General features: G+C 41.3%; 1 pseudogene; it reads right to left on the bottom strand.

Annotated features, from left to right (window-relative positions):
* Positions 1-9,488: 9,488 nt before the first annotated feature.
* LOC117715716 (protein prune homolog 2-like) lies at positions 9,489-10,316 on the bottom strand (annotated as a pseudogene).
* Between the last annotated feature and the right edge of the window lie 849 nt (positions 10,317-11,165).

Raw genomic sequence — 11,165 nt, 5'->3', positions numbered from 1 at the left:
TTCAAATGTAATGCTAATTACAGGTTTTAACAGAGTTTTAATAACTGGAATGTGGAGTAATGAGTTAGTTGCGCTGAGGCTGAAGTTGCACTTTGAAAGTGGGCCAGCAGGTGGCAGTGTCTGACAAAGGGTTTTGTAACTCTTCCCCTTTTCCCTTCCCCCGCAGCAAATTCAAGTCAAAGAAATAATTAGGCATCACTTCTTTCTTTCTTTCTTTCTTTCTTTCTTTCTTTCTGTCTTTCTTTCTTTCTTTCTCTCTCTCTCTCTCTCTCTCTCTCTCTCTCTCTCTCTCTCTCTCTCTCTCTCTCTCTCCCTTCCTTCCTTTCTTTCTTTTTTTGTAATTCAAAGATTTTTTTTATTGGATATTATATTTACATTTCAGATTTTATCCCCTTACCTGATACCCCCCCCAACCAGGAACCCCCTATGCCATCTCCCCTCTTCCTGCTTCTATGAGAATGTTCCCCTACCTACCCCCCACTCCCACCTCCCCACGCTCGAATTCCCCCACACTAGGTGTCCATGGGACACCTTCATGGGAGCAAGGATCTCCTCTCCCACCTATGCCCGACAAGCCCATCCTCACCTACATATACAGCTGGAGTCATGGGTACCTCCCTATGTGCTCCCAGGCTGGTGGTTTAGACCCTGGGGAGCTCTGAATGGTTGGTATTGTTGCTTTCCTCATGGGGCCACCAACCCTTTCAGCTCCTTCAGTCTTCTCTCTAACTCCTCTATCGGGAAACCCTTGATCAGATCAATAGTTAGCTGTGAGCATCCACATCTGAATATGTTAGACTCTGGCAGGCCTCTAAGGAGACAGCTATATCAGGCTCTTGTTAGCATGCACTTCCTGAAATCCACGTCAGCATCTACCTTTGGTGACTGCACATGGGATGGATACCCAGGTGGAACAGTCTCTAGACGGCCCCTCCTTCAGTTTCTGTCCCACACTTTGTCTCCATATTTGCTCCCTTGAGTATTTTGTTACTCCTTCTAAGTAGGACTAAGGCACCCATACTTGGTCTTCCTTCTTCATGAGCTTCATGTGGTCTCTGAGTTGAATCTTGGCTATTTCAAGCTTTTGGGCTAATATCTACTTATCAGTCAGTAAATACCATGTGTGTTCTTTTGTGATTGGGTTACCTCACTCAGGATGATATTTTCTAGTTCCATCCATTTACCTAAGAATTTCTCAAATTCATTATTTTTAATAGCAGAATAATACTCCATTGTGTAAATGTACCACATTTTTTTGTATCCATTCCTCTTTTGAAGGACATCTGGGTTCTTTCCAGCTTCTGGCTATTATAAATAAGGCTGCTATGAACATAATGGAGCATGTGTCCTTGTTATGTGTTGGAACATCTTCTGGGTATATGACCAGGAGTGGTATAGCTGGGTCCTCAGGTAATAGTATGTCCAATTCTCTGAGGAACCTCCAGACTGATTTCCAGAGTGGCTGTACCAGTTTGCAATCCCACCAACAATGGAGGAGTGTTCCTCTTTCTCCGCATCCTCGCCAGCATCTACTATCACCTGAGTTTTTGATCTTAGCCATTCTGACTGGTGTGAGGTGGAATCTCAGGGTTGTTTTGATTTGCATTTCCCTGATGACTAAGGATGTTGAACATTTCTTAAGTTGCTTCTCAGCCATTTGAGTTTCCTCAGTTGAGAATTCTTTGTTTAGCTCTGTACTCCATTTTTAATACGGTTATTTGGTTGTCTGGAGTCTAATTTCTTGAGTTCTTTGTATATATTGGATATTAGCCCTCTATCGGATGTAGGATTGGTAATGATCTTTTCCCAATCTGTTGGTTGCCACTTTGTCCTATTGACAGTGTCCTTTGCCTTACAGAAGCTTTGCAATTTTATGAGGTCCCATTTGTCAATTTTTGATCTTAGAGCATAAGCCATTGGTGTTCTGTTCAGGAACTTTTCCCCTGTGCCTAGATATTTGAGGGTCTTTCCCACCTTCTCTTCTATTAGTTTCAGTGTATCTGGTTTTATGTGAAGGTCCTTTATCCACTTGGACTTGAGCTTTGTACAGAGGATAAGAATGAATTGACTTGCATTCTTCTACATGCTGACCTCCAGTTGAACCAGCACCATTTGTTGAAAATGCTGTGCTTTTTCTACTGGATGGTTTTAGCTCCTTTGTCAAAGATCAAGTGACCATAGGTATGTGGGTTCATTTCTAGATCATCAGTTCTATTCCATTGATCTTCCTGCCTGTATCTGTACCAATACCATGCAGTTTTTATCACTATTGCTCTGTAGTACAGTTTGAGTCAGGGATGGTGATTCCCCCAGAAGTTCTTTTATTGTGGAGAATAGTTCTTGCTATCCTGGGTTTTTTGTTATTCCAAATGAATTTGTGGATTGCTCTTTCTATCTCTATGAAGAATTGATTTGGAATTTTGATGGGGATTGCATTGAATCTGTAGATTGCTTTTGGCAAGATGGCCATTTTTACTAAATTAATCCTGCCAATCCATGAGCATGGGAGATCTTTCCATCTTCTGAAATCTTCTTCGATTTCTTTCTTCAGAGACTTGAAATTCTTGTCATACAGATCTTTCACTTGCTTGGTTAGATTTACTCCAAGATATTTTATATTATTTGTAACTATTGTGAAGGGTGTCATTTCCCTAATTTCTTTTTCAGCCTGTTTATCCTTTAAGGAGAAGAAGGCTACTGATTTATTTGAGTTGGTTTATATCCAGCCACTTTGCTGAAGTTGTTTATCAGGTTTAGAAGTTCTCTGTTGGAAGTTTTAGGGTCACTCAAGTATACTATCATATCATCTGCAAATAGTGAAATTTTGACTTCTTCCTTTCCTATTTGTTTCCCTTTGATTTCCTTTAGTTGTCTAATTGCTCTGGCTAGGACTTCCAGTACTATATTGAATAGGTAGGGTGAGAGTGGGCAGCCTTGTCTGGTCCCTGATCTTAGTGGGATTGCTTCAAGTTTCTCTCCATTTAGTTTGATGTTAGTGACTGGCTTGCTGTATATTGTTTTTTATTATGTTTAGGTATGGGCCTTGAATTCCTGATCTTTCCAAGACTTTTAACATGAAGGGATGATGAATTTTGTCAAATGCTTTCTCAGCATCTAGTGAGATGATCATGTGGTTTGTTTTTTTTTTTTCTTTGAGTTTGTTTATATAGTGGATTACATTCATGGGTTTTCGAATATTGAACCATCCCTGCATTCCTGGGATAAAGCCTACTTGATCATGATGGATGATTGTTTTGATGTGTTCTTGGATTTGATTTGCGAGAATTTTATTGTGAATTTTTGCATCGATATTCATAAGAGAGATTGGTCTGAAGTTCTCTTTTTTTGTTGGGTCTTTGTGAGGTTTAGATATGAGTATAATTGTAGCTTCATAAAAGGAATTTGGTAGTGTTCCTTCTGTTTCTATTTTGTGGAATAGTTTGAAGAGAATTGGTATTAGGTCTTCCTTGAAGGTCTGATAGAATTCTGCAATAAAACCATCTGGTCCTGGACTTTTTTGGTGGGGAGACTTTTAACGACTGCTTCTACTTTTTTAGGGGTTATGTGACTGTTCAGATGGTTTATCTGCTCCTGATTTAATTTTGGTACCTGGTATCTGTCTAGAAAATTGTCCATTTCATCCAGATTTTCTAATTTTGTTGAGTATAGGCCTTTGTAATAGGATCTGATGATTTTTTTAAAAATTCCTCAGTTTGTGTTGTTATGTCTCCCTTCTCAGTTCTGATTTTATTAATTTGGATACTGTCTCTGTGCCCTTTGGTTAGTCTGGCTAAGAGTTTATCTATCTTGCTGATTTTCTCAAAGAACCAGCTCCTGGTTTTGTTGATATTTTGTATAGTTCTTTCTGTTTCTACTTGGTTGATTTCAGCCCTGAGTTTGTTTATTTCCTGCCTTCTACTCCTCTTGGGTGTATTTGCTTCTTTTTGTTCTAAAGCTTTCAGGTGTGCTGTCAAGTTGTTAGTGTATGCTCTCTCCAGTTTCTTTTTGTAGGCACTTAGATCTATGAGTTTTCTTCTTAGTACTGCTTTCATGGAGTTCCACAAGTTTTGGTACAATGTGTCCTCATTTTCATTAAATTCTAAAAAGTCTTTAATTTCTTTCTTTATTTCTTTCTTGACCAAGTCATCATTGAGTAGATCGTTGTTCAGTTTTCACATGTATGTAGGCTTTCCATTGTTTTTGTTATTAAAGACCAGCCTTAGTCCATGGTGATCTGATAGGGTGCAAGGGATTATTTCAATCTTTCTGTATCTGTTGAGGCCTGTTTTGTGACCAATTATATGGTCTATTTTGAAGAAGGTACCATGAGGTGCTGAGAAGAAGGTATATTCTTTTGTTTTAGGATGAAATGTTCTATAGATATCAGTTAAATCCATTTGGTTCATAACTTCTGTTAGTTTCGTTGTGTCTTTGTTTAGTTTCTGTTTCCATGATCTGTCCATTGCTGAGAATGGAGTGTTGAAACCCCCCACTATTATTGTGTGAGGTGCAATGTATGCTTTGAGCTTTAGTAAAGTTTCTTTTATGTATGTGGGTGCCCTTCATTTGGGGCATAGATGTTCAGAATTGAGAGTTCATCTTGGTAGATTTTTTTGATGAGTATGAAGTGTCGTTCCTTATCTTTTTTTGATTACTTTTGGGTGAAAGTCAATTTTGTTTGATATTAGAATTGCTACTCCAGCTTGTATCTTGGGACCATTTGCTTGGAAGTTTGTTTTCCATCCTTTTACTCTGAGGTAGTGTCTGTCATTTTCACTGAGGTGCGTTTCCTGTATGCAGCAACATTCTGGGTCCTGTTTATGTATCCAGTCTGATAGTCTATGTCTTTTTAATGGAGAATTGAGTCCATTGATATTAAGAGATATTAAGGAAAAATGACCATTGCTTCCTGTTATTTTTTTTTGCTATTAGAAGTAGAATTATGTTTATGTAACTATCTTCTTTTGTGGTTGTTGGAAGATTACTTTCTTGTTTTTTCTAGGTTGTAGTTTCCCTCCTTGTGTTGGAGTTTTCCATCAATTATCTATTGCAGTGCTGGATTTGTGGGAAGATACAAATTTGGTTTCGTCACAAAATATCTTGGTTTCTCCATCAATACTGACTGAGAGTTTTGCTGGGTATAGTAGTCTGGGCTGGCATTTGTGTTCTCTTAGGGTCTGTATGATATCAGTCCAGGATATTCTGGCTTTTATAGTCTCTGGTGAGAAGTGTGGTGTAATTTTTATAGGTCTGCCTTTATATGTTACTTTACCTTTTTCCCTTACTGCTTTTAGTATTTTTTCTTTGTTTTGTACATTTGATGTTTTGATTATTATGTGATGGGGGTTATTTCTTTTCTGGTCTACTCTATTTGGAGTTCTGTAGGCTTCTTGTATATTCATGGACATCTCTTTCTTTAGGTTAGGAAAGTTTTCCTCTATAATTTTGTTGAAGATATTTACTGGCCCTTTAAGTTGGAAATCTTCACCCTCATCTATACCTATTATCCTTATATTTGGCCTTCTCATTGTGTCCTGGATTTCTTGGATGTTTTGGGTTAGGAGCTTTTTGCATTTTGCATTTTCTTTGACAGCTGTGTCAATATTTTCCATGGTATCTTCTGCACATGAGATTCTCTCTTCTATCTCTTGTATTCTGTTGGTGATGCTTGCATCTATGACTCCTGATTTCATTCCTAGGTTTTCTATCTTGAGGGTAGTCTCCCTTTGTGATATCTTTAGTGTTTCTACTTCCATTTTTATGTCCTGGATGGTTTTGTTTAAATCCTTCACCTGTTTTGTTGTGTTTTCTTGCAATTCTTTAAGAGATTTTTGTGTTTCCTCTTTAAGGGCTTCTACCTGTTTACCTGTGTTCTCCTGTACTTTTTAAAGGGAGTTATTTATGTCCTTCTCAAAGTCCTCCATCATCATTGTGAGAAGTGGTTTTAATTCTGAATCCTGCTTTTTCGATGTGATGGGGTGTCCAGGGCTCGCTATGTTGGGAGAACTGGGTTCCGATGATGCCAAGTAACTTTGGTTTCTGTTGCTTATGCTCTTGTGCTTGCCTTACACCATCTGGTTAACTCTAATGCACACACTGTCTCTGACTGGAGCCTGTCTTTCCAGTTATCTTGCTTGTGTCAGAACTCCTCAGGGTCCAGATGTCTCTGTGATCCTGTGATCCTGTGATCCTGAGCTCCAGCTGCTCTGAGTGCAGTGGCTCCTCTAGTATGTCTCAGGATATGGTGTCTCCAGGGGAACAGACCAGCTAGGTGTCTGCTCCAGCCACAAGGACCAAGCGAGGGGCAGAAGGAGAGTGGTATTCCACAGAGGTGGGGTTTGGGTGCCTGGTGGGTCCTGAGCGCCCCCTGCTCCCAGTTGTAGCTCTGGGGCATAGGGTATTGGGAGAGTGTTCTTACCTGCTGCTCTGAGTGCAGTGGCTCCACTAGGATGTCTCAGGATATGGTGTCTTCAGAGAAGCAGACCAGCTAGGTGTCCGCCCCAGCCAGAAGGCTATTTCTTTTATCACTACAGAAACAGCTGGTTTCAATCCTTTGGAAAAGAAAAATAAAATGATTATTTTGAACTCATTCTCTAAATATTCCAAATTGATTTCAATAAATCAGTATTATTCTTTGATAATTTAGATGAATTTGTACAGATGAGAACAGTTTTGTGTGTGTGTGTGTGTGTGTGATCACTCTCCCTCTTATTTTTTGAGTCAGAGTCTTTCACTGAACTGGAGTGACTTAGTTAGGCTAGCTAAGCAGGGAGCCCCAGGCATCCTGCTGTTTCCTCTTCCCCAGAGCTGAAGTGACTGGCAGAGCACACACTGTGGCTTTTATATTGAGTGCTTGGGATCAAACTCAGGTCCTCCTTGTTCTACAGCAATCACTTTACAACATAGCCAGCTGACCAACCCTAAGTTTTGTTTGTTTGTTTGTTTGTTTGTTTGTTTTTCATGGGTTTTAAAAAGCTGATTTAATAGAGGCATTCCCTCAGTTCTTTTAGAGGCACAGATCTCCAGTAACATCCCCAATCGATTCTGATATTATTTCAATCCCATCGACTTGTGTGCCAAACAAAAACTGGAGTGTTTCTGCCACAAATCTCCCTAAGCTTTCCTGTAAGAACTAACAAACAGGAAAAAATAAAATTAAAAACTGAGGCCAGGCCGGGCGGTGGTGGCGCACGCCTTTAATCCCAGCACTTGGGAGGCAGAGGCAGGTGGATTTCTCAGTTCCAGGCCAGCCTGGTCTACAGAGTGAGTTCCAGGACAGCCAGGGCTTCACAGAGAAACCCTGTCTCAAAAACAAACAAACAAACAAACCTGAGGCCAGATGTATCTGCCTTCAATTTCATTACTAAGGAGGCAGAGACAGGAGAATAACTGCAAATTCAAGGCCAGCCTGGGCTACACACCAAGATTCTGCCTAAGGGAACATTTTCTCTTCCTTACTAAAAAGAAAAACAGGAGAAGATGGTAAAGATGCTAGGGGTTAAGAGAGAATTCAGAAGCTGGACTCTGTTGGTTCTGGTTGGAACCCAGCTGTGTTTTCTTTGAATATTAAACTCTTTTGACGTATTCTTTTTGGTACTGTCCTCTGTCTTTATGGTTTAGACATATCTCAGGAGCTGTGCCTATGTATAAGGTTGCAAGAGACTTGTCTCAAAACAATATGGTAGAGAACGATAAAAGACATCCAACATTGCCCTGTAGCCTCTACATGCATGCACACATGTACATGAACAGGTACATATACCTCATCCCACAAAAGCGAGTGTGTATCCCTGACACACAGAGTATAAAGAAACGTCTGGATTAATCTGATTTCCGTTCTGCCAAAGAAAAGTAATGTCTCCAGCAGGATTGTAGAAAGGTTCTATTCCTTTAAAGGTTCCAAGAGCCACACCTTATCTAATTCCCTCTTGGTCAAGTCTGGAACATATGAATCACTTCTAACCCACAGAACCGGTCAGAAGTCATGGACCATCACTCTTGTGATTATAGTGCATTAGGAAGACAGCAACTCACCATAAAGGGAGAGATGCTGATGGCTTTCCGGCACAAGCTGCTACTGCATTCATACACAGCTACAAAGAAACAAACCTAGTGTCCTGCTTTCACTGGTGCAAAGTATGCTCCAGCAGGTCTACAGGTTGACAGAGAGTACCAAAATCTATACTATATCCCTCCACCCGACCCCCCACACACGTGCATGCCTAAAATAAACTATAAATTAGGCACATGAAGAAATCAACAACAATAATAACCAAGCATAACAATTATAATAATATCCTGGAATGAGATCGCCAGTTGGTATTCTGGAATGCTGGGGTCATTATGAAGTAAAGTAATGTTTATTTAACGAAAGCACCATGATCTTGTGAGTTAGTCTGTTAAGCAGGATGACAAAGTCCATAGAAGGAGGAGAGCATATACAGTCTCAATACACTGGACAAAGAGATGTTTTAAGTGTTTGGTGGGATGAAGCAAGGTGGCATAAGATTTCTTCATGCTGATATCAATGATACAAAACTAAAACACATAAATTGGTTTTTTAACAGTTTTTTTTAAAAAAAAACTTTTTGTTGATTCTTGGTGAGTTTCACATCATGCACCTCAATCCCAGTCATCTCCCTGTCCCCCCATACCTACCCTCCACCTTTGCAACCTTCCCTCCAAAGGAAAAAAAATACAAACAAAATAAGCAGATAAATAAACAAAGCATAGAAAGTATTTCATCATGGTATAGGAGGAGAGGCATCACCTCTGAGACCCTGCCACTTCACAGCAGAGGAGGGGCAGGGCTAGTTCTCCCTTGCTTTCACCCTTGGGGCTGGTTCACCCGCACCCTGAAACCAGAGCCAGGTCTACCTCTCCCAGTGCTGCAGCAATGAGGGACAGGGCCAGCTCACCTGCTCTCATGACCCTGTGTGCTGCCAGTGATGAGAAGTGGGGTAAGCTCTCCAGAGTGCTGCAGCCAGTGAGGGGCAGGGCCAATTCTGCACAGGCCTTGGACAGCTACATGGTCCCAGGAGGGTACCCAGACTAGGGATGTTACCAGGTGCCTAGTGGTAATATGAGCACTGGACATTGAAACTGACTTTTGCTGCTGCATAGCCACTGACCCAGACGTGGCCTTCAGTGGCAGCACAGGTTGGGACTTCACTATGGTCTTAGGCTGGCTACTCACAGCAGGTTGTTCCTCTCCAGTCTCTTGTTTCCGGTTCCATCTCTCTTCATAATGATCAAATTGTTTCTCTTCTCTTTGTCTCCCATCTGTCCACCACGTGTTTGCATATTGTAGTAAAGACAGGTCACACAGCTGACATGCCTCTGGGTCACCTCCTGGCATGGTGGCAAGTCAGCCTCTAGGTGTCTACAGTCTGCCTGGTTTCTGTGAGGACTGGTGGTAGGTGGGTCTCTGGACATCTTCCACACTCCTGGGCCATGTGGCATGGCAGCAGGTGGACCTCAGTGTGTGTTTAGAGCCTGCCTGTGCTATGCAGTGGCAGGCAGGTCTCTGGGTATCTTTTCCCATTAGCGCCACATGGCATGGTGATGGGCGGGTCTCTGTGTTCATTTTTTAAATGGCTTATAAATGGCTGACTCATCACAAGGGTCATTCTAATGAACCAAGATGGATGGACAATGATGAATGTCAAATTCTTGCACAACCATCTGTCAATCATCTGGTAGCATCTCTTCATCCAGCCTAGCCTTGGAGTCACACCATTCAAGTACATGATCATGTGTACCATCCACTCTAACGTAGTTATTACATATCTCCATGAGAAATGACTCTCCTGTAGGGATCAATGACCTTCATGCTGATCCATTGCTCCAGATCTCTGATTACTACTGTCCCCCATAGCCTGTTGTCTTCTCAGTCCTCTTTGGCTGTATATTCTGGAATAGACTCTGCTTCTTGACTAGAGATTTTGTTGGCCTTGGGATCTTCATGGCCAGTGTACTCAAAAGAATCTGTTTCATCAGTGGCATTGAGTTTATCCACACTGATTTCAATCTCATCTGGATTGTCTAGGTTACCATCAGAGAGAATAGAACCTCCACTTTGGTCCAGAGAAAGGTTGATATTTGGGGCTGTGAGCTTGATTCTCTGAGGGAGACTGCCATTGAGATCCAGAGAATCGGGAGTGTCAGGTCTCATGTCTGAGGCTCTGGGACTCAGAATGTTCTTCTGGAAGGTGGTACCCATTCTTCCATCCTCTGTCAGGGTTTTTCTGAAGATGACAGGCAGCTTGCTGGTGGTAAGGCCAGAAGGATGTGTGGTTTTGGTTCTTCAGCATCTCCCTTCTGGATCTGTTAACAGCGAGTACAGATTCACCTCCATTTTCTGGCCACATAGTATAAATTGTTTATTTCTAGAGTTTCATATTTAAGTATTTTCAGACAAGTTGATCATAGGTAACCAAAATCACAAAAAGTAAAACTGTTGCTGAGGGGAAGGATGACTTTACTGCCTGCATAGCTTAGGAACCAGTATCTTTCCCAGGCAAGCATCTGATAAGAACTATGCCCCAGACTGCACACAAGCTGAGAATACAGCCCTAAAAAACGAATGTATGCATCAGTGGTTAAAAAGGTTCAGGGCTTTAACACCTTGGCCTTTCTTTGTCTTTGTTTCCATTTTTGGTATAAATCCATGAAGTCACGATTCTCAGGTAGGAAGGCCCAGACACATATTAACAAACACAGAATCATTTACATTCTAGGGAGGACCATACTGGCAAAGATTTTTCAAAAACGATGATGGAAACAAGTGAAGACTTTCTGCTTAGGTCTGAGAGCACAGGACTTCAGACACCATTATCCCTCTGTTTCCAAAGGACCATGTCATTGAAACTGCTGTGTACAGTATAAACAGGATTCCTCGAGGCACAGTGGAAACAACACTAAAGCCTTGAGTTCTGAATACTCTTCACTAGATATTGGGGGTACATGTCAGTACGTTAGAGTCCTAGGCAAAATAAGTTTCGTTACATTTTAAAATCAAGATTTCCCAGCTGGCTGGGGTGGTGCACAGTTGTAATCACAGTACTTGGGTGACTGACACAGAAGAATCCACTATAAGATCAAGAGTAGCCTGGACTACACAGGGACTTGGAGGACAACCTGGGCTACATAGTCTATTTCAAAAA

The sequence above is a fragment of the Arvicanthis niloticus genome, chromosome 9 (genome assembly GCF_011762505.2).
Source record: "Arvicanthis niloticus isolate mArvNil1 chromosome 9, mArvNil1.pat.X, whole genome shotgun sequence".
NCBI lineage: Eukaryota > Metazoa > Chordata > Mammalia > Rodentia > Muridae > Arvicanthis > Arvicanthis niloticus.
Note: the sequence above shows the minus strand (reverse complement) of the source record. Positions and strands in the feature narration are given on the sequence as shown.